Source organism: Mobula birostris, chromosome 5, assembly GCF_030028105.1.
Source record: "Mobula birostris isolate sMobBir1 chromosome 5, sMobBir1.hap1, whole genome shotgun sequence".
Taxonomy (NCBI): domain Eukaryota; kingdom Metazoa; phylum Chordata; class Chondrichthyes; order Myliobatiformes; family Myliobatidae; genus Mobula; species Mobula birostris.
Window position 1 is genome coordinate 97,764,937 of NC_092374.1, and position 25,708 is coordinate 97,790,644.

The following is a 25,708-nucleotide window of genomic DNA, read 5'->3' on the forward strand; positions in this document are numbered from 1 at the left end:
CAGTGTAGGAGTGATTGATCAATGTAACAGAGATTGAGCAGTGTAGCAGAGATTGAACGGTGTAGCAGAGATTGAGCAGTGTAGCAAAGATTGAGCAGTGTAGCAGAGATTAATCAGTGTGGCAGAGATTGATGTGTAGCAGAGATTGATCAGTGTAGCTGAGATTTAGCAGTGTAGCAGAGATTGATCAGTGTAGCAGAGATTGAGCAGAGTAGCAGAGATTGATCAGTGTAGCAGAGATTGATCAGTGTAGCACAGATTGATCAGTGTAGCAGAGAATGATCAGTGTAGCAGAGAATGATCAGTGTAGCAGAGATTGATCAGTGTAGCAGAGAGGGGTTAGATTGATCAGTGTAGTGGAGATTGATCCGTGTAGCAGAGATTGAGCAGTGTAGCAGAGATTGAGCAGTGTAGCAGAGATTGATCAGTGTAGCAGAGATTGATCAGTGTAGCAGAGGTTGAGCAGTGTACCAGAGATTGATCCGTGTAGCAGGGATTGAGCAGTGTAGCAGAGTTTGAGCAATATAGAAGAGATGGGTTAGATTGAGCAGTGTAGCAGAGATTAATCAGTGTGGCAGAGATTGATAACTGTAGCAAAGTTTGATCAGTGTAGCAGTGTTGATCAGTGTAGCAGAGATTGAACAGTGTAGCAGAGATTGATCGGTGTAGCAGAGTGTGATCAGTGTAGCAGAGATTGAGCAGTGTAGCAGAGATTGTTAAGTGCAGCAGAGATTGTTCAGTGTAGCAGAGATTGAGCAGTGTAGCAGAGATTGTTAAGTGTAGCAGAGATTGATCAGTGTAGCAGAGATTGAGCAGTGTAGCAGAGATTGATCTATATAGCAGAGATTGATCAGTGTAGCAGAGATTCATCAGTGCAGCAGAGATTGAGCAGACTAGCAGAAAGGGGTTAGATTGATCAGTGTCGCAGAGATTGATCAGTGTAGCAGAGATTGAGCAGTGTAGCAGAGAGGGGTTAGATTGATCAGTGTAGCAGAGATTGATTAGTGTAGCAGAGATTGATCAGTGTAGCAGAGATTGCGCAGTGTAGCAGAGATTGAGCAGTGTAGCAGAGATTGAGCAGTGTAGCAGAGATTGATCAGTGTAGTAGATATTCATCAGTGTAGCAGAGATTGATCAGTGTAGCAGAAGTTGGTCAGTGTAGCAGAAGTTGATCAGTGCAGCAGAGATTGATCAGTGCAGCAGAGATTGATCAGTGGAGCAGAGATTGATCAGTGGGGCAGAGATTGATCAGTGTAGTAGAGATTGAGCAGTGTAGCAGAGATTGAGCAGTGTAGCAGAGATTGATCAGTGTAGCAGAGAAAGATCAATGTAGCAGAGAATGATCAGTGTAGCAGAGAATGATCCGTGTAGCAGAGATTGAGCAGTGTAGCAGAGATTCAGCAGTGTAGCAGAGATTCAGCAGTGTAGCAGAGATTGATCAGTGTAGCAGAGATTGATCAGTGTAGCAGGGATTGAGCAGTGTAGCAGAGATTGAGCAGTGTAGCATAGATTAATCAGTGTAGCAGAGATTGATAAGTGTAGCAGAGATTGATCAGTGTAGCAGAGATTGAGCAGTGTAGCAGAGATTGATCAGTGTAGCAGAGATTGAGCAGTGTAGCAGAGATTGATCAGTGTAGCAGAGATTGATCAGTGTAGCAGAGATTTATCAATGTAGCAGAGAATGATCAGTGTAGCGGAGATTGATCAGTGTAGCAGAGATTGATCAGTGTAGCAGGGATTGATCAGTGTAGCAGAGAAAGATCAATGTAGCAGAGAATGATAAGTGTAGCAGAGATTGATCAGTGTTGCAGAGATTGAGCAGTGTAGCAGAGATTGAGCAGTGTAGCAGAGATTGATCAGTGTAGCAGAGAGTGGTTAGATTGATCAGTGTAGCAGAGATTGATCAGTGTAGCAGAAGTTGATCGGTGTAGCAGAGATTGATCAGTGTAGCAGAAGTTGATTGGTGTAGCAGAGATTGATCAGTGTAGCAGTGATTGAGCAGTGTAGCAGAGTTTGAGCAGTATAGAAGAGAGGGGTTAGATTGAACAGTGTAGCAGAGAGGGGTTAGATTGATCAGTGTAGCAGAGATTGATCAGTGTAGCAGAGATTGAGCAGTGTAGCAGAGATTGATCAGTGTAGCAGAGATTGATCAGTGTAGCAGAGATTGAGCACTGTAGCAGAGATTGATCAGTGTAGCAGAGATTGATCAGTGTAACACAGATTGATCAGTGTCGCAGAGAGCGGTTAGATTGATCAGTGTAGCAGAGATTGATCAGTGCAGCAGAAGTTGATCGGTGTAGCAGAGATTGATCAGTGTAGCAGGGATTGAGCAGTGTAGCAGAGAGGGGTTAGATTGATCAGTGTAGCGGAGATTGATCAGTGTAGCAGAGATTGATCAGTGTAGCAGAGATTGATCAGTGTAGCAGAGAGCGGTTAGATTGATCAGTGTAGCAGAGATTGATCAGTGCAGCAGAAGTTGATCGGTGTAGCAGAGATTGATCAGTGTAGCAGAAGTTGATCGGTGTAGCAGAGATTGATCAGTGTAGCAGGGATTGAGCAGTATAGCAGAGAGGGGTTAGATTGATCAGTATAGCAGAGATTGATCAGTGTAGCAGAGATTGATCAGTGTAGCAGAGATTGATCAGTGCAGCAGGGATTGATCAGTGCAGCAGAGATTGATCAGTGTAGCAGAGATTGATCAGTGCTGCAGAGATTTGGCAGTATAGCAGAGATTTGGCATAGTAGCAGAGATTGAGCAGTGTAGCAGAGTTTGATCAGTGTAGCAGAGATTGATCAGTGCTGCAGAGATTGATCAGTGTAGCAGAGATTCATCAGTGCAGCAGAGATTGAGCAGAGTAGCAGAGAGGGGTTAGATTGATCAGTGTCGCAGAGATTGATTAGTGTAGCAGAGATTGATCAGTGTAGCAGGGATTGAGCAGTGTAGCAGAGATTGATCAGTGTAGCAGAGAAAGATCAATGTAGCAGAGAATGATCAGTTTAGCAGAGATTGATCCGTGTAGCAGAGATTGAGCAGTGTAGCAGAGATTCAGCAGTGCAGCAGAGATTCAGCAGTGTAGCAGAGATTGATCAGTGTAGCAGAGATTGATCAGTGTAGCAGGGATTGAGCAGTGTAGCAGAGATTGAGCAGTGTAGCAGAGATTAATCAGTGTAGCAGAGATTGATAAGTGTAGCAGAGATTGATCAGTGTAGCAGAGATTGAGCAGTGTAGCAGAGATTGATCAGTGTAGCAGAGATTGAGCAGTGTAGCAGAGATTGATCAGTGTAGCAGAGATTGATCAGTGTAGCAGAGATTTATCAATGTCGCAGAGAATGATCAGTGTAGCAGAGATTGATCAGTGTAGCAGAGATTGATCAGTGTAGCAGAGATTGAGCATTGTAGCAGAGATTGATCAGTGTAGCAGGGTTTGATCAGTGTAGCAGAGAAAGATCAATGTAGCAGAGAATGATAAGTGTAGCAGAGATTGATCAGTGTAGCAGAGATTGAGCAGTGTAGCAGAGATTGAGCAGTGTAGCAGAGATTGATCAGTGTAGCAGAGAGCAGTTAGATTGATCAGTGTAGCAGAGATTGATCAGTGTAGCAGAAGTTGATCGGTGTAGCAGAGATTGATCAGTGTAGCAGAAGTTGATCGCTGTAGCAGTGATTGATCAGTGTAGCAGAGATTGAGCAGTGTAGCAGAGATTGATCAGTGTAGTAGAGATTCAGCAGTGTAGCAGAGATTGATCAGTGTAGCGGAGATTAATCAGTGTAGCAGAGATTGATCAGTGTAGCGGAGATTGAGCAGTGTAGCAGATATTGATCAGTGTAGCAGAAGTTGATCAGTGTAGCAGAGATTGATCAGTGTAGCAGAGATTGATCATTGTAACAGAGATTGATCAGTGTCGCAGAGAGCGGTTAGATTGATCAGTGTAGCGGAGATTGATCAGTGTAGCAGAAGTTGATCGGTGTAGCAGAGATTGATCAGTGTAGCAGGGATTGAGCAGTGTAGCAGAGTTTGAGCAGTATAGAAGAGAGGGGTTAGATTGAGCAGTGTAGCAGAGAGGGGTTAGATTGATCAGTGTAGCAGAGATTGATCAGTGTAGCAGAGATTGATCAGTGTAGCAGAGATTGATCAGTGTAGTAGAGATTCAGCAGTGTAGCAGAGATTGATCAGTGTAGCGGAGATTGATCAGTGTAGCAGAGATTGATCAGTGTAGCGGAGATTGAGCAGTGTAGCAGATATTGATCAGTGTAGCAGAAGTTGATCAGTGTAGCAGAGATTCATCAGTGTAGTACCGATTGAGCAGTGTAGCAGAGATTGATCAGTGTTACAGAGATTGATCAGTGTAGCAGAAGTTGATCGGTGTAGCAGAGATTGATCAGTGTAGCAGGGATTGAGCAGTGTAGCAGAGAGGGGTTAGATTGATCAGTGTAGCAGAGATTGATCAGTGTAGCAGAGATTTGGCAGAAGCAGAGATTGATCAGTGTAGCAGAGAATGATCAGTGTAGCAGAGATTGAGCAGTGTAGCAGAGATTGAGCAGTGCAGCAGAGATTGAGCAGTGTAGCAGAGATTGAGCAGTGTAGCAGAGATTGATCAGTGTAGCAGAGATTGAGCACTGTAGCAGAGATTGAGTAGTGTAGCAGAGATTAATCAGTGTGGCAGAGATTGATAATGGTAGCAGAGATTGATCAGTGTGGCAGAGATTTAGCAGTGTAGCAGAGATTGATCAGTGTAGCAGAGATTGAGCAGAGTAGCAGAGATTGATCAGTGTAGCACAGATTGATCAGTGTAGCACAGATTGATCAGTGTAGCAGAAATTGAGAGGTGTAACAGAGATTGAGCAGTGTAGCAGAGAGGGGTTAGATTGATCAGTGTAGCAGAGATAGAGCAGTGTAGCAGAGGTTGATCAGTGTAGCAGAGATTGATTAGTGTAGCAGAGTTTGATCAGTGTAGCAGAGATTGATCAGTGCAGCAGAGATTGATCAGTGTAGCAGAGATTGAGCAGTGTAGCAGAGATGGAGCAGTGTAGCAGACAGGGGTTAGATTGATCAGTGTAGCAGAGACTGAGCAGTGTAGCAGAGATTGATCGGTGTAGCAGAGTTTGATCAGTGTAGCAGAGATTGAGCAGTGTAGCAGAGATTGTTAAGTGCAGCAGAGATTGTTCAGTGTAGCAGAGATTGAGCAGTGTAGCAGAGATTGTTAAGTGTAGCAGAGATTGATCAGTGTAGCAGAGATTGAGCAGTGTAGCAGAGATTGATCTGTATAGCAGAGATTGATCAGTGTAGCAGAGATTCATCAGTGCAGCAGAGATTGAGCAGACTAGCAGAGAGGGGTTAGATTGATCAGTGTCGCAGAGATTGATCAGTGTAGCAGAGATTGAGCAGTGTAGCAGAGAGGGGTTAGATTGATCAGTGTAGCAGAGATTGATTAGTGTAGCAGAGATTGATCAGTGTAGCAGAGATTGCGCAGTGTAGCAGAGATTGAGCAGTGTAGCAGAGATTGAGCAGCGTAGCAGAGATTGATCAGTGTAGTAGAGACTGAGCAGAGTAGCAAAGATTGATCAGTGTAGCAGAGATTGATCAGTGTAGCAGAGATTGCTCAGTGTAGCAGAGAATGATCAGTGTAGCAGAGAATGATCAGTGTAGCAGAGATTGAGCAGAGCAGCAGAGATTGAGCAGTGTAGCAGAGATTCATCAGTGCAGCAGAGATTCATCAGTGTAGCAGAGATTGATCAGTGTAGCAGAGATTGAGAGGTGTAACAGAGATTCAGCAGTGTAGCAGAGAGGGGTTAGATTGATCAGTGTAGCAGAGATTGATCAGTGTAGCAGAGAGGGGTTCGATTTATCATATGTAGCAGAGATTAAGCAGTGTTTCTGAGATTGATCAGTGTAGCAGAGATTGATCAGTGTAGCAGAGAAAGATCAATGTAGCAGAGATTGATCAGTGTAGCAGAGATTGATCAGTGTAGCAGGGATTGAGCAGTGTAGCAGAGATTGAGCTGTGTAGCAGAGATTGATCAGTGTAGAAGAGATTGATCAACGTAGCAGAGATGAAGCAGTGTAGCAGAGATTGAGCAGTGTAGCAGAGATTGAGCAGTGTAGCAGATATTGATCAGTGTAGCAGAGATTGATCAGTGTAGCAGAAGTTGATCAGTGTAGCAGAAGTTGATCAGTGTAGCAGAGATTGATCAGTGCAGCAGAGATTGATCAGTGGAGCAGAGATTGATCAGTGGGGCAGAGATTGATCAGTGTAGCAGAGATTGATCAGTGTAGCAGAGATTCAGCAGTGTAGCAGAGATTTTTAAGTGTAGCAGAGATTGATCAGTGTAGCAGAGATTGAGCAGTGTAGCAGAGATTGATCAGTGTAGCAGAGATTGATCAGTGTAGCAGAGATTGATCAGTGTAGCAGTGATTGATCAATGTAACAGAGATTGAGCAGTGTAGCAGAGATTGAACGGTGTAGCAGAGATTGAGCAGTGTAGCAGAGATTGAGCAGTGTAGCAGAGATTAATCAGTGTGGCAGAGATTGATGTGTAGCAGAGATTGATCAGTGTAGCAGAGATTTAGCAGTGTAGCAGAGATTGATCAGTGTAGCAGAGATTGAGCAGAGTAGCAGAGATTGATCAGTGTAGCAGAGATTGATCAGTGTAGCACAGATTGATCAGTGTAGCAGAGAATGATCAGTGTAGCAGAGAATGATCAGTGTAGCAGAGATTGATCAGTGTAGCAGAGAGGGGTTAGATTGATCAGTGTAGTGGAGATTGATCCGTGTAGCAGGGATTGAGCAGTGTAGCAGAGATTGAGCAGTGTAGCAGAGATTGATCAGTGTAGCAGAGATTGATCAGTGTAGCAGAGATTGAGCAGTGTACCAGAGATTGATCCGTGTAGCAGGGATTGAGCAGTGTAGCAGAGTTTGAGCAATATAGAAGAGATGGGTTAGATTGAGCAGTGTAGCAGAGATTAATCAGTGTGGCAGAGATTGATAACTGTAGCAAAGTTTGATCAGTGTAGCAGTGTTGATCAGTGTAGCACAGATTGATCAGTGTAGCAGAGAATGATCAGTGTAGCAGAGATTGATCAGTGTAGCAGAAATTGAGAGGTGTAACAGAGATTGAGCAGTGTAGCAGAGAGGGGTTAGATTGATCAGTGTAGCAGAGATTGAGCAGTGTAGCAGAGGTTGATCAGTGCAGCAGAGATTGATCAGTAGAGCAGAGATTCATCAGTGTAGCAGAGATTGATCAGTGTAGCAGAGATTGAGCAGTGTAGCAGAGATGGAGCAGTGTAGCAGACAGGGTTTAGATTGATCAGTGTAGCAGAGATTGAGCAGTGTAGCAGAGATTGATCGGTGTAGCAGAGTGTGATCAGTGTAGCAGAGATTGAGCAGTGTAGCAGAGATTGTTAAGTGCAGCAGAGATTGTTCAGTGTAGCAGAGATTGATCAGTGTAGCAGAAGTTGATCGGTGTAGCAGAGATTGATCAGTGTAGCAGGGATTGAGCAGTGTAGCAGAGTTTGAGCAGTATAGAAGAGAGGGGTTAGATTGAGCAGTGTAGCAGAGAGGGGTTAGATTGATCAGTGTAGCAGAGATTGATCAGTGTAGCAGAGATTGATCAGTGTAGCAGAGATTGATCAGTGTAGTAGAGATTCAGCAGTGTAGCAGAGATTGATCAGTGTAGCGGAGATTGATCAGTGTAGCAGAGATTGATCAGTGTAGCGGAGATTGAGCAGTGTAGCAGATATTGATCAGTGTAGCAGAAGTTGATCAGTGTAGCAGAGATTCATCAGTGTAGTACCGATTGAGCAGTGTAGCAGAGATTGATCAGTGTTACAGAGATTGATCAGTGTAGCAGAAGTTGATCGGTGTAGCAGAGATTGATCAGTGTAGCAGGGATTGAGCAGTGTAGCAGAGAGGGGTTAGATTGATCAGTGTTGCAGAGATTGATCAGTGTAGCAGAGATTTGGCAGAAGCAGAGATTGATCAGTGTAGCAGAGAATGATCAGTGTAGCAGAGATTGAGCAGTGTAGCAGAGATTGAGCAGTGCAGCAGAGATTGAGCAGTGTAGCAGAGATTGAGCAGTGTAGCAGAGATTGAGCAGTGTAGCAGAGATTGAGCAGTGTAGCAGAGATTGAGCAGTGTAGCAGAGATTAATCAGTGTGGCAGAGATTGATAATGGTAGCAGAGATTGATCAGTGTAGCAGAGATTTAGCAGTGTAGCAGAGATTGATCAGTGTAGCAGAGATTGAGCAGAGTAGCAGAGATTGATCAGTGTAGCACAGATTGATCAGTGTAGCACAGATTGATCAGTGTAGCAGAAATTGAGAGGTGTAACAGAGATTGAGCAGTGTAGCAGAGAGGGGTTAGATTGATCAGTGTAGCAGAGATAGAGCAGTGTAGCAGAGGTTGATCAGTGTAGCAGAGATTGATTAGTGTAGCAGAGTTTGATCAGTGTAGCAGAGATTGATCAGTGCAGCAGAGATTGATCAGTGTAGCAGAGATTGAGCAGTGTAGCAGAGATGGAGCAGTGTAGCAGACAGGGGTTAGATTGATCAGTGTAGCAGAGACTGAGCAGTGTAGCAGAGATTGATCGGTGTAGCAGAGTTTGATCAGTGTAGCAGAGATTGAGCAGTGCAGCAGAGATTGTTAAGTGCAGCAGAGATTGTTCAGTGTAGCAGAGATTGAGCAGTGTAGCAGAGATTGTTAAGTGTAGCAGAGATTGATCAGTGTAGCAGAGATTGAGCAGTGTAGCAGAGATGGATCTGTATAGCAGAGATTGATCAGTGTAGCAGAGATTCATCAGTGTAGCAGAGATTGAGCAGTGTAGCAGAGAGGGGTTAGATTGATCAGTGTAGCAGAGATTGATTAGTGTAGCAGAGATTGAGCAGTGTAGCAGAGAGGGGTTAGATTGATCAGTGTAGCAGAGATTGATTAGTGTAGCAGAGATTGATCAGTGTAGCAGAGATTGCGCAGTGTAGCAGAGATTGAGCAGTGTAGCAGAGATTGAGCAGTGTAGCAGACAGGGGTTAGATTGATCAGTGTAGCAGAGACTGAGCAGTGTAGCAGAGATTGATCGGTGTAGCAGAGTTTGATCAGTGTAGCAGAGATTGAGCAGTGCAGCAGAGATTGTTAAGTGCAGCAGAGATTGTTCAGTGTAGCAGAGATTGAGCAGTGTAGCAGAGATTGTTAAGTGTAGCAGAGATTGATCAGTGTAGCAGAGATTGAGCAGTGTAGCAGAGATGGATCTGTATAGCAGAGATTGATCAGTGTAGCAGAGATTCATCAGTGTAGCAGAGATTGAGCAGTGTAGCAGAGAGGGGTTAGATTGATCAGTGTAGCAGAGATTGATTAGTGTAGCAGAGATTGAGCAGTGTAGCAGAGAGGGTTTAGATTGATCAGTGTAGCAGAGATTGATTAGTGTAGCAGAGATTGATCAGTGTAGCAGAGATTGCGCAGTGTAGCAGAGATTGAGCAGTGTAGCAGAGATTGAGCAGCGTAGCAGAAATTGATCAGTGTAGTAGAGACTGAGCAGAGTAGCAAAGATTGATCAGTGTAGCAGAGATTGATTAGTGTAGCAGAGATTGCTCAGTGTAGCAGAGAATGATCAGTGTAGCAGAGAATGATCAGTGTAGCAGGGATTGAGCAGTGCAGCAGAGATTGAGCAGTGTAGCAGAGATTCATCAGTGCAGCAGAGATTCATCAGTGTAGCAGAGATTGATCAGTGTAGCAGAGATTGAGAGGTGTAACAGAGATTCAGCAGTGTAGCAGAGAGGGGTTAGATTGATCAGTGTAGCAGAGATTGATCAGTGTAGCAGAGAGGGGTTCGATTTATCATATGTAGCAGAGATTAAGCAGTGTTTCTGAGATTGATCAGTGTAGCAGAGATTGATCAGTGTAGCAGAGAAAGATCAATGTAGCAGAGATTGATCAGTGTAGCAGAGATTGATCAGTGTAGCAGGGATTGAGCAGTGTAGCAGAGATTGAGCTGTGTAGCAGAGATTGATCAGTGTAGAAGAGATTCATCAACGTAGCAGAGATGAAGCAGTGTAGCAGAGATTGAGCAGTGTAGCAGAGATTGAGCAGTGTAGCAGATATTGATCAGTGTAGCAGAGATTGATCAGTGTAGCAGAAGTTGATCAGTGTAGCAGAAGTTGATCAGTGTAGCAGAGATTGATCAGTGCAGCAGAGATTGATCAGTGGAGCAGAGATTGATCAGTGGGGCAGAGATTGATCAGTGTAGCAGAGATTGATCAGTGTAGCAGAGATTGAGCAGTGTAGCAGAGATTGTTAAGTGTAGCAGAGATTGATCAGTGTAGCAGAGATTGAGCAGTGTAGCAGAGATTGATCAGTGTAGCAGAGATTGATCAGTGTAGCAGAGATTGATCAGTGTAGCAGTGATTGATCAATGTAACAGAGATTGAGCAGTGTAGCAGAGATTGAACGGTGTAGCAGAGATTGAGCAGTGTAGCAAAGATTGAGCAGTGTAGCAGAGATTAATCAGTGTGGCAGAGATTGATGTGTAGCAGAGATTGATCAGTGTAGCAGAGATTTAGCAGTGTAGCAGAGATTGATCAGTGTAGCAGAGATTGAGCAGAGTAGCAGAGATTGATCAGTGTAGCAGAGATTGATCAGTGTAGCACAGATTGATCAGTGTAGCAGAGAATGATCAGTGTAGCAGAGAATGATCAGTGTAGCAGAGATTGATCAGTGTAGCAGAGAGGGGTTAGATTGATCAGTGTAGTGGAGATTGATCCGTGTAGCAGAGATTGAGCAGTGTAGCAGAGATTGAGCAGTGTAGCAGAGATTGATCAGTGTAGCAGAGATTGATCAGTGTAGCAGAGGTTGAGCAGTGTACCAGAGATTGATCCGTGTAGCAGGGATTGAGCAGTGTAGCAGGGATTGAGCAGTGTAGCAGAGATTAATCAGTGTGGCAGAGATTGATAACTGTAGCAAAGTTTGATCAGTGTAGCAGTGTTGATCAGTGTAGCAGAGATTGAACAGTGTAGCAGAGATTGATCGGTGTAGCAGAGTGTGATCAGTGTAGCAGAGATTGAGCAGTGTAGCAGAGATTGTTAAGTGCAGCAGAGATTGTTCAGTGTAGCAGAGATTGAGCAGTGTAGCAGAGATTGTTAAGTGTAGCAGAGATTGATCAGTGTAGCAGAGATTGAGCAGTGTAGCAGAGATTGATCTATATAGCAGAGATTGATCAGTGTAGCAGAGATTCATCAGTGCAGCAGAGATTGAGCAGACTAGCAGAAAGGGGTTAGATTGATCAGTGTCGCAGAGATTGATCAGTGTAGCAGAGATTGAGCAGTGTAGCAGAGAGGGGTTAGATTGATCAGTGTAGCAGAGATTGATTAGTGTAGCAGAGATTGATCAGTGTAGCAGAGATTGCGCAGTGTAGCAGAGATTGAGCAGTGTAGCAGAGATTGAGCAGTGTAGCAGAGATTGATCAGTGTAGTAGATATTCATCAGTGTAGCAGAGATTGATCAGTGTAGCAGAAGTTGGTCAGTGTAGCAGAAGTTGATCAGTGCAGCAGAGATTGATCAGTGGGGCAGAGATTGATCAGTGTAGTAGAGATTGAGCAGTGTAGCAGAGATTGAGCAGTGTAGCAGAGATTGATCAGTGTAGCAGAGAAAGATCAATGTAGCAGAGAATGATCAGTGTAGCAGAGAATGATCCGTGTAGCAGAGATTGAGCAGTGTAGCAGAGATTCAGCAGTGTAGCAGAGATTCAGCAGTGTAGCAGAGATTGATCAGTGTAGCAGAGATTGATCAGTGTAGCAGGGATTGAGCAGTGTAGCAGAGATTGAGCAGTGTAGCATAGATTAATCAGTGTAGCAGAGATTGATAAGTGTAGCAGAGATTGATCAGTGTAGCAGAGATTGAGCAGTGTAGCAGAGATTGATCAGTGTAGCAGAGATTGAGCAGTGTAGCAGAGATTGATCAGTGTAGCAGAGATTGATCAGTGTAGCAGAGATTTATCAATGTAGCAGAGAATGATCAGTGTAGCGGAGATTGATCAGTGTAGCAGAGATTGATCAGTGTAGCAGGGATTGATCAGTGTAGCAGAGAAAGATCAATGTAGCAGAGAATGATAAGTGTAGCAGAGATTGATCAGTGTTGCAGAGATTGAGCAGTGTAGCAGAGATTGAGCAGTGTAGCAGAGATTGATCAGTGTAGCAGAGAGTGGTTAGATTGATCAGTGTAGCAGAGATTGATCAGTGTAGCAGAAGTTGATCGGTGTAGCAGAGATTGATCAGTGTAGCAGAAGTTGATTGGTGTAGCAGAGATTGATCAGTGTAGCAGTGATTGAGCAGTGTAGCAGAGTTTGAGCAGTATAGAAGAGAGGGGTTAGATTGAACAGTGTAGCAGAGAGGGGTTAGATTGATCAGTGTAGCAGAGATTGATCAGTGTAGCAGAGATTGAGCAGTGTAGCAGAGATTGATCAGTGTAGCAGAGATTGAGCAGTGTAGCAGAGATTGATCAGTGTAGCAGAGATTGATCAGTGTAACACAGATTGATCAGTGTCGCAGAGAGCGGTTAGATTGATCAGTGTAGCAGAGATTGATCAGTGCAGCAGAAGTTGATCGGTGTAGCAGAGATTGATCAGTGTAGCAGGGATTGAGCAGTGTAGCAGAGAGGGGTTAGATTGATCAGTGTAGCGGAGATTGATCAGTGTAGCAGAGATTGATCAGTGTAGCAGAGATTGATCAGTGTAGCAGAGAGCGGTTAGATTGATCAGTGTAGCAGAGATTGATCAGTGCAGCAGAAGTTGATCGGTGTAGCAGAGATTGATCAGTGTAGCAGAAGTTGATCGGTGTAGCAGAGATTGATCAGTGTAGCAGGGATTGAGCAGTGTAGCAGAGAGGGGTTAGATTGATCAGTATAGCAGAGATTGATCAGTGTAGCAGAGATTGATCAGTGTAGCAGAGATTGATCAGTGCAGCAGGGATTGATCAGTGTAGCAGAGATTGATCAGTGTAGCAGAGATTGATCAGTGCTGCAGAGATTTGGCAGTATAGCAGAGATTGATCAGTGTAGCAGAGATTCAGCAGCTTAGCACAGATTGAGCAGTGCAGCAGAGATTGATCAGTGTAGCAGAGATTGATCAGTGTAGCAGAGATTTGGCATAGTAGCAGAGATTGAGCAGTGTAGCAGAGATTGATCAGTGTAGCAGAGATTGATCAGTGCTGCAGAGATTGATCAGTGTAGCAGAGATTCATCAGTGCAGCAGAGATTGAGCAGAGTAGCAGAGAGGGGTTAGATTGATCAGTGTCGCAGAGATTGATTAGTGTAGCAGAGATTGATCAGTGTAGCAGGGATTGAGCAGTGTAGCAGAGATTGATCAGTGTAGCAGAGAAAGATCAATGTAGCAGAGAATGATCAGTTTAGCAGAGATTGATCCGTGTAGCAGAGATTGAGCAGTGTAGCAGAGATTCAGCAGTGCAGCAGAGATTCAGCAGTGTAGCAGAGATTGATCAGTGTAGCAGAGATTGATCAGTGTAGCAGGGATTGAGCAGTGTAGCAGAGATTGAGCAGTGTAGCAGAGATTAATCAGTGTAGCAGAGATTGATAAGTGTAGCAGAGATTGATCAGTGTAGCAGAGATTGAGCAGTGTAGCAGAGATTGATCAGTGTAGCAGAGATTGAGCAGTGTAGCAGAGATTGATCAGTGTAGCAGAGATTGATCAGTGTAGCAGAGATTTATCAATGTCGCAGAGAATGATCAGTGTAGCAGAGATTGATCAGTGTAGCAGAGATTGATCAGTGTAGCAGAGATTGATCAGTGTAGCAGAGATTGAGCATTGTAGCAGAGATTGATCAGTGTAGCAGGGTTTGATCAGTGTAGCAGAGAAAGATCAATGTAGCAGAGAATGATAAGTGTAGCAGAGATTGATCAGTGTAGCAGAGATTGAGCAGTGTAGCAGAGATTGAGCAGTGTAGCAGAGATTGATCAGTGTAGCAGAGAGCAGTTAGATTGATCAGTGTAGCAGAGATTGATCAGTGTAGCAGAAGTTGATCGGTGTAGCAGAGATTGATCAGTGTAGCAGAAGTTGATCGGTGTAGCAGTGATTGATCAGTGTAGCAGAGATTGAGCAGTGTAGCAGAGATTGATCAGTGTAGTAGAGATTCAGCAGTGTAGCAGAGATTGATCAGTGTAGCGGAGATTAATCAGTGTAGCAGAGATTGATCAGTGTAGCGGAGATTGAGCAGTGTAGCAGATATTGATCAGTGTAGCAGAAGTTGATCAGTGTAGCAGAGATTGATCAGTGTAGCAGAGATTGATCATTGTAACAGAGATTGATCAGTGTCGCAGAGAGCGGTTAGATTGATCAGTGTAGCGGAGATTGATCAGTGTAGCAGAAGTTGATCGGTGTAGCAGAGATTGATCAGTGTAGCAGGGATTGAGCAGTGTAGCAGAGTTTGAGCAGTATAGAAGAGAGGGGTTAGATTGAGCAGTGTAGCAGAGAGGGGTTAGATTGATCAGTGTAGCAGAGATTGATCAGTGTAGCAGAGATTGATCAGTGTAGCAGAGATTGATCAGTGTAGTAGAGATTCAGCAGTGTAGCAGAGATTGATCAGTGTAGCGGAGATTGATCAGTGTAGCAGAGATTGATCAGTGTAGCGGAGATTGAGCAGTGTAGCAGATATTGATCAGTGTAGCAGAAGTTGATCAGTGTAGCAGAGATTCATCAGTGTAGTACCGATTGAGCAGTGTAGCAGAGATTGATCAGTGTTACAGAGATTGATCAGTGTAGCAGAAGTTGATCGGTGTAGCAGAGATTGATCAGTGTAGCAGGGATTGAGCAGTGTAGCAGAGAGGGGTTAGATTGATCAGTGTAGCAGAGATTGATCAGTGTAGCAGAGATTTGGCAGAAGCAGAGATTGATCAGTGTAGCAGAGAATGATCAGTGTAGCAGAGATTGAGCAGTGTAGCAGAGATTGAGCAGTGCAGCAGAGATTGAGCAGTGTAGCAGAGATTGAGCAGTGTAGCAGAGATTGATCAGTGTAGCAGAGATTGAGCACTGTAGCAGAGATTGAGTAGTGTAGCAGAGATTAATCAGTGTGGCAGAGATTGATAATGGTAGCAGAGATTGATCAGTGTGGCAGAGATTTAGCAGTGTAGCAGAGATTGATCAGTGTAGCAGAGATTGAGCAGAGTAGCAGAGATTGATCAGTGTAGCACAGATTGATCAGTGTAGCACAGATTGATCAGTGTAGCAGAAATTGAGAGGTGTAACAGAGATTGAGCAGTGTAGCAGAGAGGGGTTAGATTGATCAGTGTAGCAGAGATAGAGCAGTGTAGCAGAGGTTGATCAGTGTAGCAGAGATTGATTAGTGTAGCAGAGTTTGATCAGTGTAGCAGAGATTGATCAGTGCAGCAGAGATTGATCAGTGTAGCAGAGATTGAGCAGTGTAGCAGAGATGGAGCAGTGTAGCAGACAGGGGTTAGATTGATCAGTGTAGCAGAGACTGAGCAGTGTAGCAGAGATTGATCGGTGTAGCAGAGTTTGATCAGTGTAGCAGAGATTGAGCAGTGTAGCAGAGATTGTTAAGTGCAGCAGAGATTGTTCAGTGTAGCAGAGATTGAGCAGTGTAGCAGAGATTGTTAAGTGTAGCAGAGATTGATCAGTGTAGCAGAGATTGAGCAGTGTAGCAGAGATTGATCTGTATAGCAGAGATTGATCAGTGTAGCAGAGATTCATCAGTGCAGCAGAGATTGAGCAGACTAGCAGAGAGGGGTTAGATTGAACAGTGTCGCAGAGATTGATCAGTGTAGCAGAGATTGAGCAGTGTAGCAGAGAGGGGTTAGATTGATCAGTGTAGCAGAGATTGATTAGTGTAGCAGAGATTGATCAGTGTAGCAGAGATTGCGCAGTGTAGCAGAGATTGAGCAGTGTAGCAGAGATTGAGCAGCGTAGCAGAGATTGATCAGTGTAGTAGAGACTGAGCAGAGTAGCAAAGATTGATCAGTGTAGCAGAGATTGATCAGTGTAGCAGAGATTGCTCAGTGTAGCAGAGAATGATCAGTGTAGCAGAGAATGATCAGTGTAGCAGAGATTGAGCAGTGCAGCAGAGATTGAGCAGTGTAGCAGAGATTCATCAGTGCAGCAGAGATTCATCAGTGTAGCAGAGATTGATCAGTGTAGCAGAGATTGAGAGGTGTAACAGAGATTCAGCAGTGTAGCAGAGAGGGGTTAGATTGATCAGTGTAGCAGAGATTGATCAGTGTAGCAGAGAGGGGTTCGATTTATCATATGTAGCAGAGATTAAGCAGTGTTTCTGAGATTGATCAGTGTAGCAGAGATTGATCAGTGTAGCAGAGAAAGATCAATGTAGCAGAGATTGATCAGTGTAGCAGAGATTGATCAGTGTAGCAGGGATTGAGCAGTGTAGCAGAGATTGAGCTGTGTAGCAGAGATTGATCAGTGTAGAAGAGATTGATCAACGTAGCAGAGATGAAGCAGTGTAGCAGAGATTGAGCAGTGTAGCAGAGATTGAGCAGTGTAGCAGATATTGATCAGTGTAGCAGAGATTGATCAGTGTAGCAGAAGTTGATCAGTGTAGCAGAAGTTGATCAGTGTAGCAGAGATTGATCAGTGCAGCAGAGATTGATCAGTGGAGCAGAGATTGATCAGTGGGGCAGAGATTGATCAGTGTAGCAGAGATTGATCAGTGTAGCAGAGATTCAGCAGTGTAGCAGAGATTTTTAAGTGTAGCAGAGATTGATCAGTGTAGCAGAGATTGAGCAGTGTAGCAGAGATTGATCAGTGTAGCAGAGATTGATCAGTGTAGCAGTGATTGATCAATGTAACAGAGATTGAGCAGTGTAGCAGAGATTGAACGGTGTAGCAGAGATTGAGCAGTGTAGCAGAGATTGAGCAGTGTAGCAGAGATTAATCAGTGTGGCAGAGATTGATGTGTAGCAGAGATTGATCAGTGTAGCAGAGATTTAGCAGTGTAGCAGAGATTGATCAGTGTAGCAGAGATTGAGCAGAGTAGCAGAGATTGATCAGTGTAGCAGAGATTGATCAGTGTAGCACAGATTGATCAGTGTAGCAGAGAATGATCAGTGTAGCAGAGAATGATCAGTGTAGCAGAGATTGATCAGTGTAGCAGAGAGGGGTTAGATTGATCAGTGTAGTGGAGATTGATCCGTGTAGCAGAGATTGAGCAGTGTAGCAGAGATTGAGCAGTGTAGCAGAGATTGATCAGTGTAGCAGAGATTGATCAGTGTAGCAGAGATTGAGCAGTGTACCAGAGATTGATCCGTGTAGCAGGGATTGAGCAGTGTAGCAGAGTTTGAGCAATATAGAAGAGATGGGTTAGATTGAGCAGTGTAGCAGAGATTAATCAGTGTGGCAGAGATTGATAACTGTAGCAAAGTTTGATCAGTGTAGCAGTGTTGATCAGTTTAGCACAGATTGATCAGTGTAGCAGAGAATGATCAGTGTAGCAGAGATTGATCAGTGTAGCAGAAATTGAGAGGTGTAACAGAGATTGAGCAGTGTAGCAGAGAGGGGTTAGATTGATCAGTGTAGCAGAGATTGAGCAGTGTAGCAGAGGTTGATCAGTGCAGCAGAGATTGATCAGTAGAGCAGAGATTCATCAGTGTAGCAGAGATTGATCAGTGTAGCAGAGATTGAGCAGTGTAGCAGAGATGGAGCAGTGTAGCAGACAGGGTTTAGATTGATCAGTGTAGCAGAGATTGATAAGTGTAGCAGAGATTGATCGGTGTAGCAGAGTGTGATCAGTGTAGCAGAGATTGAGCAGTGTAGCAGAGATTGTTAAGTGCAGCAGAGATTGTTCAGTGTAGCAGAGATTGAGCAGTGTAGCAGAGATTGTTAAGTGTAGCAGAGATTGATCAGTGTAGCAGAGATTGAGCAGTGTAGCAGAGATTGATCTATATAGCAGAGATTGATCAGTGTAGCAGAGATTCATCAGTGCAGCAGAGATTGAGCAGACTAGCAGAAAGGGGTTAGATTGATCAGTGTCGCAGAGATTGATCAGTGTAGCAGAGATTGAGCAGTGTAGCAGAGAGGGGTTAGATTGATCAGTGTAGCAGAGATTGATTAGTGTAGCAGAGATTGATCAGTGTAGCAGAGATTGCGCAGTGTAGCAGAGATTGAGCAGTGCAGCAGAGATTGAGCAGTGTAGCAGAGATTGATCAGTGTAGTAGATATTCATCAGTGTAGCAGAGATTGATCAGTGTAGCAGAAGTTGATCAGTGTAGCAGAAGTTGATCAGTGCAGCAGAGATTGATCAGTGCAGCAGAGATTGATCAGTGGAGCAGAGATTGATCAGTGGGGCAGAGATTGATCAGTGTAGTAGAGATTGAGCAGTGTAGCAGAGATTGATCAGTGTAGCAGAGATTGATCAGTGTAACAGAGAGTGATCAGTGTCGCAGAGAGCGGTTAGATTGATCAGTGTAGCAGAGATTGATCAGTGTAGCAGAAGTTGATCGGTGTAGCAGAGATTGATCAGTGTAGCAGGGATTGAGCAGTGTAGCAGAGAGGGGTTAGATTGATCAGTGTAGCGGAGATTGATCAGTGTAGCAGAGATTGATCAGTGTAGCAGAGATTGATCAGTGCAGCAGAGAGCGGTTAGATTGATCAGTGTAGCAGAGATTAATCAGTGTAGCAGAAGTTGATCGGTGTAGCAGAGATTGATCAGTGTAGCAGAAGTTGATCGGTGTAGCAGAGATTGATCAGTGTAGCAGGGATTGAGCAGTGTAGCAGAGAGGGGTTAGATTGATCAGTATAGCAGAGATTGATCAGTGTAGCAGAGATTGATCAGTGTAGCAGAGATTGATCAGTGCAGCAGGGATTGATCAGTGTAGCAGAGATTGATCAGTGTAGCAGAGATTGATCAGTGCTGCAGAGATTGAGCAGTATAGCAGAGATTGATCAGTGTAGCAGAGATTCAGCAGTTTAGCACAGATTGAGCAGTGCAGCAGAGATTGATCAGTGTAGCAGAGATTGATCAGTGTAGCAGAAATTTGGCATAGTAGCAGAGATTGAGCAGTGTAGCAGAGATTGATCAGTGTAGCAGAGATTGATCACTGCTGCAGAGATTGATCAGTGTAGCAGAGATTCATCAGTGCAGCAGAGATTGAGCAGAGTAGCAGAGAGGGGTTAGATTGATCAGTGTCGCAGAGATTGATTAGTGTAGCAGAGATTGATCAGTGTAGCAGAGATTGAGCAGTGTAGCAGAGATTGATCAGTGTAGCAGAGAAAGATCAATGTAGCAGAGAATGATCAGTGTAGCAGAGAATGATCCGTGTAGCAGAGATTGAGCAGTGTAGCAGAGATTCAGCAGTGTAGCAGAGATTCAGCAGTGTAGCAGAGATTGATCAGTGTAGCAGAGATTGATCAGTGTAGCAGGGATTGAGCAGTGTAGCAGAGATTGAGCAGTGTAGCATAGATTAATCAGTGTAGCAGAGATTGATAAGTGTAGCAGAGATTGATCAGTGTAGCAGAGATTGAGCAGTGTAGCAGAGATTGATCAGTGTAGCAGAGATTGAGCAGTGTAGCAGAGATTGATCAGTGTAGCAGAGATTGATCAGTGTAGCAGAGATTTATCAATGTAGCAGAGAATGATCAGTGTAGCAGAGATTGATCTGTGTAGCAGAGATTGATCAGTGTAGCAGGGATTGATCAGTGTAGCAGAGAAAGATCAATGTAGCAGAGAATGATAAGTGTAGCAGAGATTGATCAGTGTAGCAGAGATTGAGCAGTGTAGCAGTGATTGAGCAGTGTAGCAGAGATTGATCAGTGTAGCAGAGAGCGGTTAGATTGATCAGTGTAGCAGAGATTGATCAGTTTAGCAGAAGTTGATCGGTGTAGCAGAGATTGATCAGTGTAGCAGAAGTTGATTGGTGTAGCAGAGATTGATCAGTGTAGCAGTGATTGAGCAGTGTAGCAGAGTTTGAGCAGTATAGAAGAGAGGGGTTAGATTGAGCAGTGTAGCAGAGAGGGGTTAGATTGATCAGTGTAGCAGAGATTGATCAGTGTAGCAGAGATTGAGCAGTGTAGCAGAGATTGATCAGTGTAGCAGAGATTGATCAGTGTAGCAGAGATTGAGCAGTGTAGCAGAGATTGATCAGTGTAGCAGAGATTGATCAGTGTAACACAGATTGATCAGTGTCGCAGAGAGCGGTTAGATTGATCAGTGTAGCAGAGATTGATCAGTGCAGCAGAAGTTGATCGGTGTAGCAGAGATTGATCAGTGTAGCAGGGATTGAGCAGTGTAGCAGAGAGGGGTTAGATTGATCAGTGTAGCGGAGATTGATCAGTGTAGCAGAGATTGATCAGTGTAGCAGAGATTGATCAGTGTAGCAGAGAGCGGTTAGATTGATCAGTGTAGCAGAGATTGATCAGTGCAGCAGAAGTTGATCGGTGTAGCAGAGATTGATCAGTGTAGCAGAAGTTGATCGGTGTAGCAGAGATTGATCAGTGTAGCAGGGATTGAGCAGTGTAGCAGAGAGGGGTTAGATTGATCAGTATAGCAGAGATTGATCAGTGTAGCAGTGATTGATCAGTGTAGCAGGGATTGATCAGTGCAGCAGGGATTGATCAGTGTAGCAGAGATTGATCAGTGTAGCAGAGATTGATCAGTGCTGCAGAGATTTGGCAGTATAGCAGAGATTGATCAGTGTAGCAGAGATTCAGCAGCTTAGCACAGATTGAGCAGTGCAGCAGAGATTGATCAGTGTAGCAGAGATTGATCAGTGTAGCAGAGATTTGGCATAGTAGCAGAGATTGAGCAGTGTAGCAGAGATTGATCAGTGTAGCAGAGATTGTTCAGTGCTGCAGAGATTGATCAGTGTAGCAGAGATTCATCAGTGCAGCAGAGATTGAGCAGAGTAGCAGAGAGGGGTTAGATTGATCAGTGTCGCAGAGATTGATTAGTGTAGCAGAGATTGATCAGTGTAGCAGAGATTGAGCAGTGTAGCAGAGATTGATCAGTGTAGCAGAGAAAGATCAATGTAGCAGAGAATGATCAGTGTAGCAGAGATTGATCCGTGTAGCAGAGATTGAGCAGTGTAGCAGAGATTCAGCAGTGCAGCAGAGATTCAGCAGTGTAGCAGAGATTGATCAGTGTAGCAGAGATTGATCAGTGTAGCAGGGATTGAGCAGTGTAGCACAGATTGAGCAGTGTAGCAGAGATTAATCAGTGTAGCAGAGATTGATAAGTGTAGCAGAGATTGATCAGTGTAGCAGAGATTGAGCAGTGTAGCAGAGATTGATCAGTGTAGCAGAGATTGAGCAGTGTAGCAGAGATTGATCAGTGTAGCAGAGATTGATCAGTGTAGCAGAGATTTATCAATGTCGCAGAGAATGATCAGTGTAGCAGAGATTGATCAGTGTAGCAGAGATTGATCAGTGTAGCAGAGATTGAGCATTGTAGCAGAGATTGATCAGTGTAGCAGGGTTTGATCAGTGTAGCAGAGAAAGATCAATGTAGCAGAGAATGATAAGTGTAGCAGAGATTGATCAGTGTAGCAGAGATTGAGCAGTGTAGCAGAGATTGAGCAGTGTAGCAGAGATTGATCAGTGTAGCAGAGAGCAGTTAGATTGATCAGTGTAGCAGAGATTGATCAGTGTAGCAGAAGTTGATCGGTGTAGCAGAGATTGATCAGTGTAGCAGAAGTTGATCGGTGTAGCAGTGATTGATCAGTGTAGCAGAGATTGAGCAGTGTAGCAGAGATTGATCAGTGTAGTAGAGATTCAGCAGTGTAGCAGAGATTGATCAGTGTAGCGGAGATTAATCAGTGTAGCAGAGATTGATCAGTGTAGCGGAGATTGAGCAGTGTAGCAGATATTGATCAGTGTAGCAGAAGTTGATCAGTGTAGCAGAGATTGATCAGTGTAGCAGAGATTGATCATTGTAACAGAGATTGATCAGTGTCGCAGAGAGCGGTTAGATTGATCAGTGTAGCAGAGATTGATCAGTGTAGCAAAAGTTGATCGGTGTAGCAGAGATTGATCAGTGTAGCAGGGATTGAGCAGTGTAGCAGAGTTTGAGCAGTATAGAAGAGAGGGGTTAGATTGAGCAGTGTAGCAGAGAGGGGATAGATTGATCAGTGTAGCAGAGATTGATCAGTGTAGAAGAGATTGATCAGTGTAGCAGAGAGGGGTTAGATTGATCAGTGTAGTGGAGATTGATCCGTGTAACAGAGATTGAGCAGTGTAGCAGAGATTGAGCAGTGTAGCAGAGATTGATCAGTGTAGCAGAGGTTGAGCAGTGTACCAGAGATTGATCCGTGTAGCAGGGATTGAGCAGTGTAGCAGAGTTTGAGCAATATAGAAGAGATGGGTTAGATTGAGCAGTGTAGCAGAGATTAATCAGTGTGGCAGAGATTGATAACTGTAGCAAAGTTTGATCAGTGTAGCAGTGTTGATCAGTGTAGCACAGATTGATCAGTGTAGCAGAGAATGATCAGTGTAGCAGAGATTGATCAGTGTAGCAGAAATTGAGAGGTGTAACACAGATTGAGCAGTGTAGCAGAGAGGGGTTAGATTGATCAGTGTAGCAGAGATTGAGCAGTGTAGCAGAGGTTGATCAGTGCAGCAGAGATTGATCAGTAGAGCAGAGATTCATCAGTGTAGCAGAGATTGATCAGTGTAGCAGAGATTGAGCAGTGTAGCAGAGATGGAGCAGTGTAGCAGACAGGGGTTAGATTGATCAGTGTAGCAGAGATTGAGCAGTGTAGCAGAGATTGATCGGTGTAGCAGAGTGTGATCAGTGTAGCAGAGATTGAGCAGTGTAGCAGAGATTGTTAAGTGCAGCAGAGATTGTTCAGTGTAGCAGAGATTGAGCAGTGTAGCAGAGATTGTTAAGTGTAGCAGAGATTGATCAGTGTAGCAGAGATTGAGCAGTGTAGCAGAGATTGATCTATATAGCAGAGATTGATCAGTGTAGCAGAGATTCATCAGTGCAGCAGAGATTGAGCAGACTAGCAGAAAGGGGTTAGATTGATCAGTGTCGCAGAGATTGATCAGTGTAGCAGAGATTGAGCAGTGTAGCAGAGAGGGGTTAGATTGATCAGTGTAGCAGAGATTGATTAGTGTAGCAGAGATTGATCAGTGTAGCAGAGATTGCGCAGTGTAGCAGAGATTGAGCAGTGTAGCAGAGATTGAGCAGTGTAGAAGAGATTGATCAGTGTAGTAGATATTCATCAGTGTAGCAGAGATTGATCAGTGTAGCAGAAGTTGGTCAGTGTAGCAGAAGTTGATCAGTGCAGCAGAGATTGATCAGTGCAGCAGAGATTGATCAGTGGAGCAGAGATTGATCAGTGGGGCAGAGATTGATCAGTGTAGTAGAGATTGAGCAGTGTAGCAGAGATTGAGCAGTGTAGCAGAGATTGATCAGTGTAGCAGAGAAAGATCAATGTAGCAGAGAATGATCAGTGTAGCAGAGAATGATCCGTGTAGCAGAGATTGAGCAGTGTAGCAGAGATTCAGCAGTGTAGCAGAGATTCAGCAGTGTAGCAGAGATTGATCAGTGTAGCAGAGATTGATCAGTGTAGCAGGGATTGAGCAGTGTAGCAGAGATTGAGCAGTGTAGCATAGATTAATCAGTGTAGCAGAGATTGATAAGTGTAGCAGAGATTGATCAGTGTAGCAGAGATTGAGCAGTGTAGCAGAGATTGATCAGTGTAGCAGAGATTGAGCAGTGTAGCAGAGATTGATCAGTGTAGCAGAGATTGATCAGTGTAGCAGAGATTTATCAATGTAGCAGAGAATGATCAGTGTAGCAGAGATTGATCAGTGTAGCAGAGATTGATCAGTGTAGCAGGGATTGATCAGTGTAGCAGAGAAAGATCAATGTAGCAGAGAATGATAAGTGTAGCAGAAATTGATCAGTGTAGCAGAGATTGAGCAGTGTAGCAGAGATTGAGCAGTGTAGCAGAGATTGATCAGTGTAGCAGAGAGTGGTTAGATTGATCAGTGTAGCAGAGATTGATCAGTGTAGCAGAAGTTGATCGGTGTAGCAGAGATTGATCAGTGTAGCAGAAGTTGATTGGTGTAGCAGAGATTGATCAGTGTAGCAGTGATTGAGCAGTGTAGCAGAGTTTGAGCAGTATAGAAGAGAGGGGTTAGATTGAGCAGTGTAGCAGAGAGGGGTTAGATTGATCAGTGTAGCAGAGATTGATCAGTGTAGCAGAGATTGAGCAGTGTAGCAGAGATTGATCAGTGTAGCAGAGATTGATCAGTGTAGCAGAGATAGAGCAGTGTAGCAGAGATTGATCAGTGTAGCAGAGATTGATCAGTGTAACACAGATTGATCAGTGTCGCAGAGAGCGGTTAGATTGATCAGTGTAGCAGAGATTGATCAGTGCAGCAGAAGTTGATCGGTGTAGCAGAGATTGATCAGTGTAGCAGGGATTGAGCAGTGTAGCAGAGAGGGGTTAGATTGATCAGTGTAGCGGAGATTGATCAGTGTAGCAGAGATTGATCAGTGTAGCAGAGATTGATCAGTGTAGCAGAGAGTGGTTAGATTGATCAGTGTAGCAGAGATTGATCAGTGCAGCAGAAGTTGATCGGTGTAGCAGAGATTGATCAGTGTAGCAGAAGTTGATCGGTGTAGCAGAGATTGATCAGTGTAGCAGGGATTGAGCAGTGTAGCAGAGAGGGGTTAGATTGATCAGTATAGCAGAGATTGATCAGTGTAGCAGAGATTGATCAGTGTAGCAGAGATTGATCAGTGCAGCAGGGATTGATCAGTGTAGCAGAGATTGATCAGTGTAGCAGAGATTGATCAGTGCTGCAGAGATTTGGCAGTATAGCAGAGATTGATCAGTGTAGCAGAGATTCAGCAGCTTAGCACAGATTGAGCAGTGCAGCAGAGATTGATCAGTGTAGCAGAGATTGATCAGTGTAGCAGAGATTTGGCATAGTAGCAGAGATTGAGCAGTGTAGCAGAGATTGATCAGTGTAGCAGAGATTGATCAGTGCTGCAGAGATTGATCAGTGTAGCAGAGATTCATCAGTGCAGCAGAGATTGAGCAGAGTAGCAGAGAGGGGTTAGATTGATCAGTGTCGCAGAGATTGATTAGTGTAGCAGAGATTGATCAGTGTAGCAGGGATTGAGCAGTGTAGCAGAGATTGATCAGTGTAGCAGAGAAAGATCAATGTAGCAGAGAATGATCAGTGTAGCAGAGATTGATCCGTGTAGCAGAGATTGAGCAGTGTAGCAGAGATTCAGCAGTGCAGCAGAGATTCAGCAGTGTAGCAGAGATTGATCAGTGTAGCAGAGATTGATCAGTGTAGCAGGGATTGAGCAGTGTAGCAGAGATTGAGCAGTGTAGCAGAGATTAATCAGTGTAGCAGAGATTGATAAGTGTAGCAGAGATTGATCAGTGTAGCAGAGATTGAGCAGTGTAGCAGAGATTGATCAGTGTAGCAGAGATTGAGCAGTGTAGCAGAGATTGATCAGTGTAGCAGAGATTGATCAGTGTAGCAGAGATTTATCAATGTCGCAGAGAATGATCAGTGTAGCAGAGATTGATCAGTGTAGCAGAGATTGATCAGTGTAGCAGAGATTGAGCATTGTAGCAGAGATTGATCAGTGTAGCAGGGTTTGATCAGTGTAGCAGAGAAAGATCAATGTAGCAGAGAATGATAAGTGTAGCAGAGATTGATCAGTGTAGCAGAGATTGAGCAGTGTAGCAGAGATTGAGCAGTGTAGCAGAGATTGATCAGTGTAGC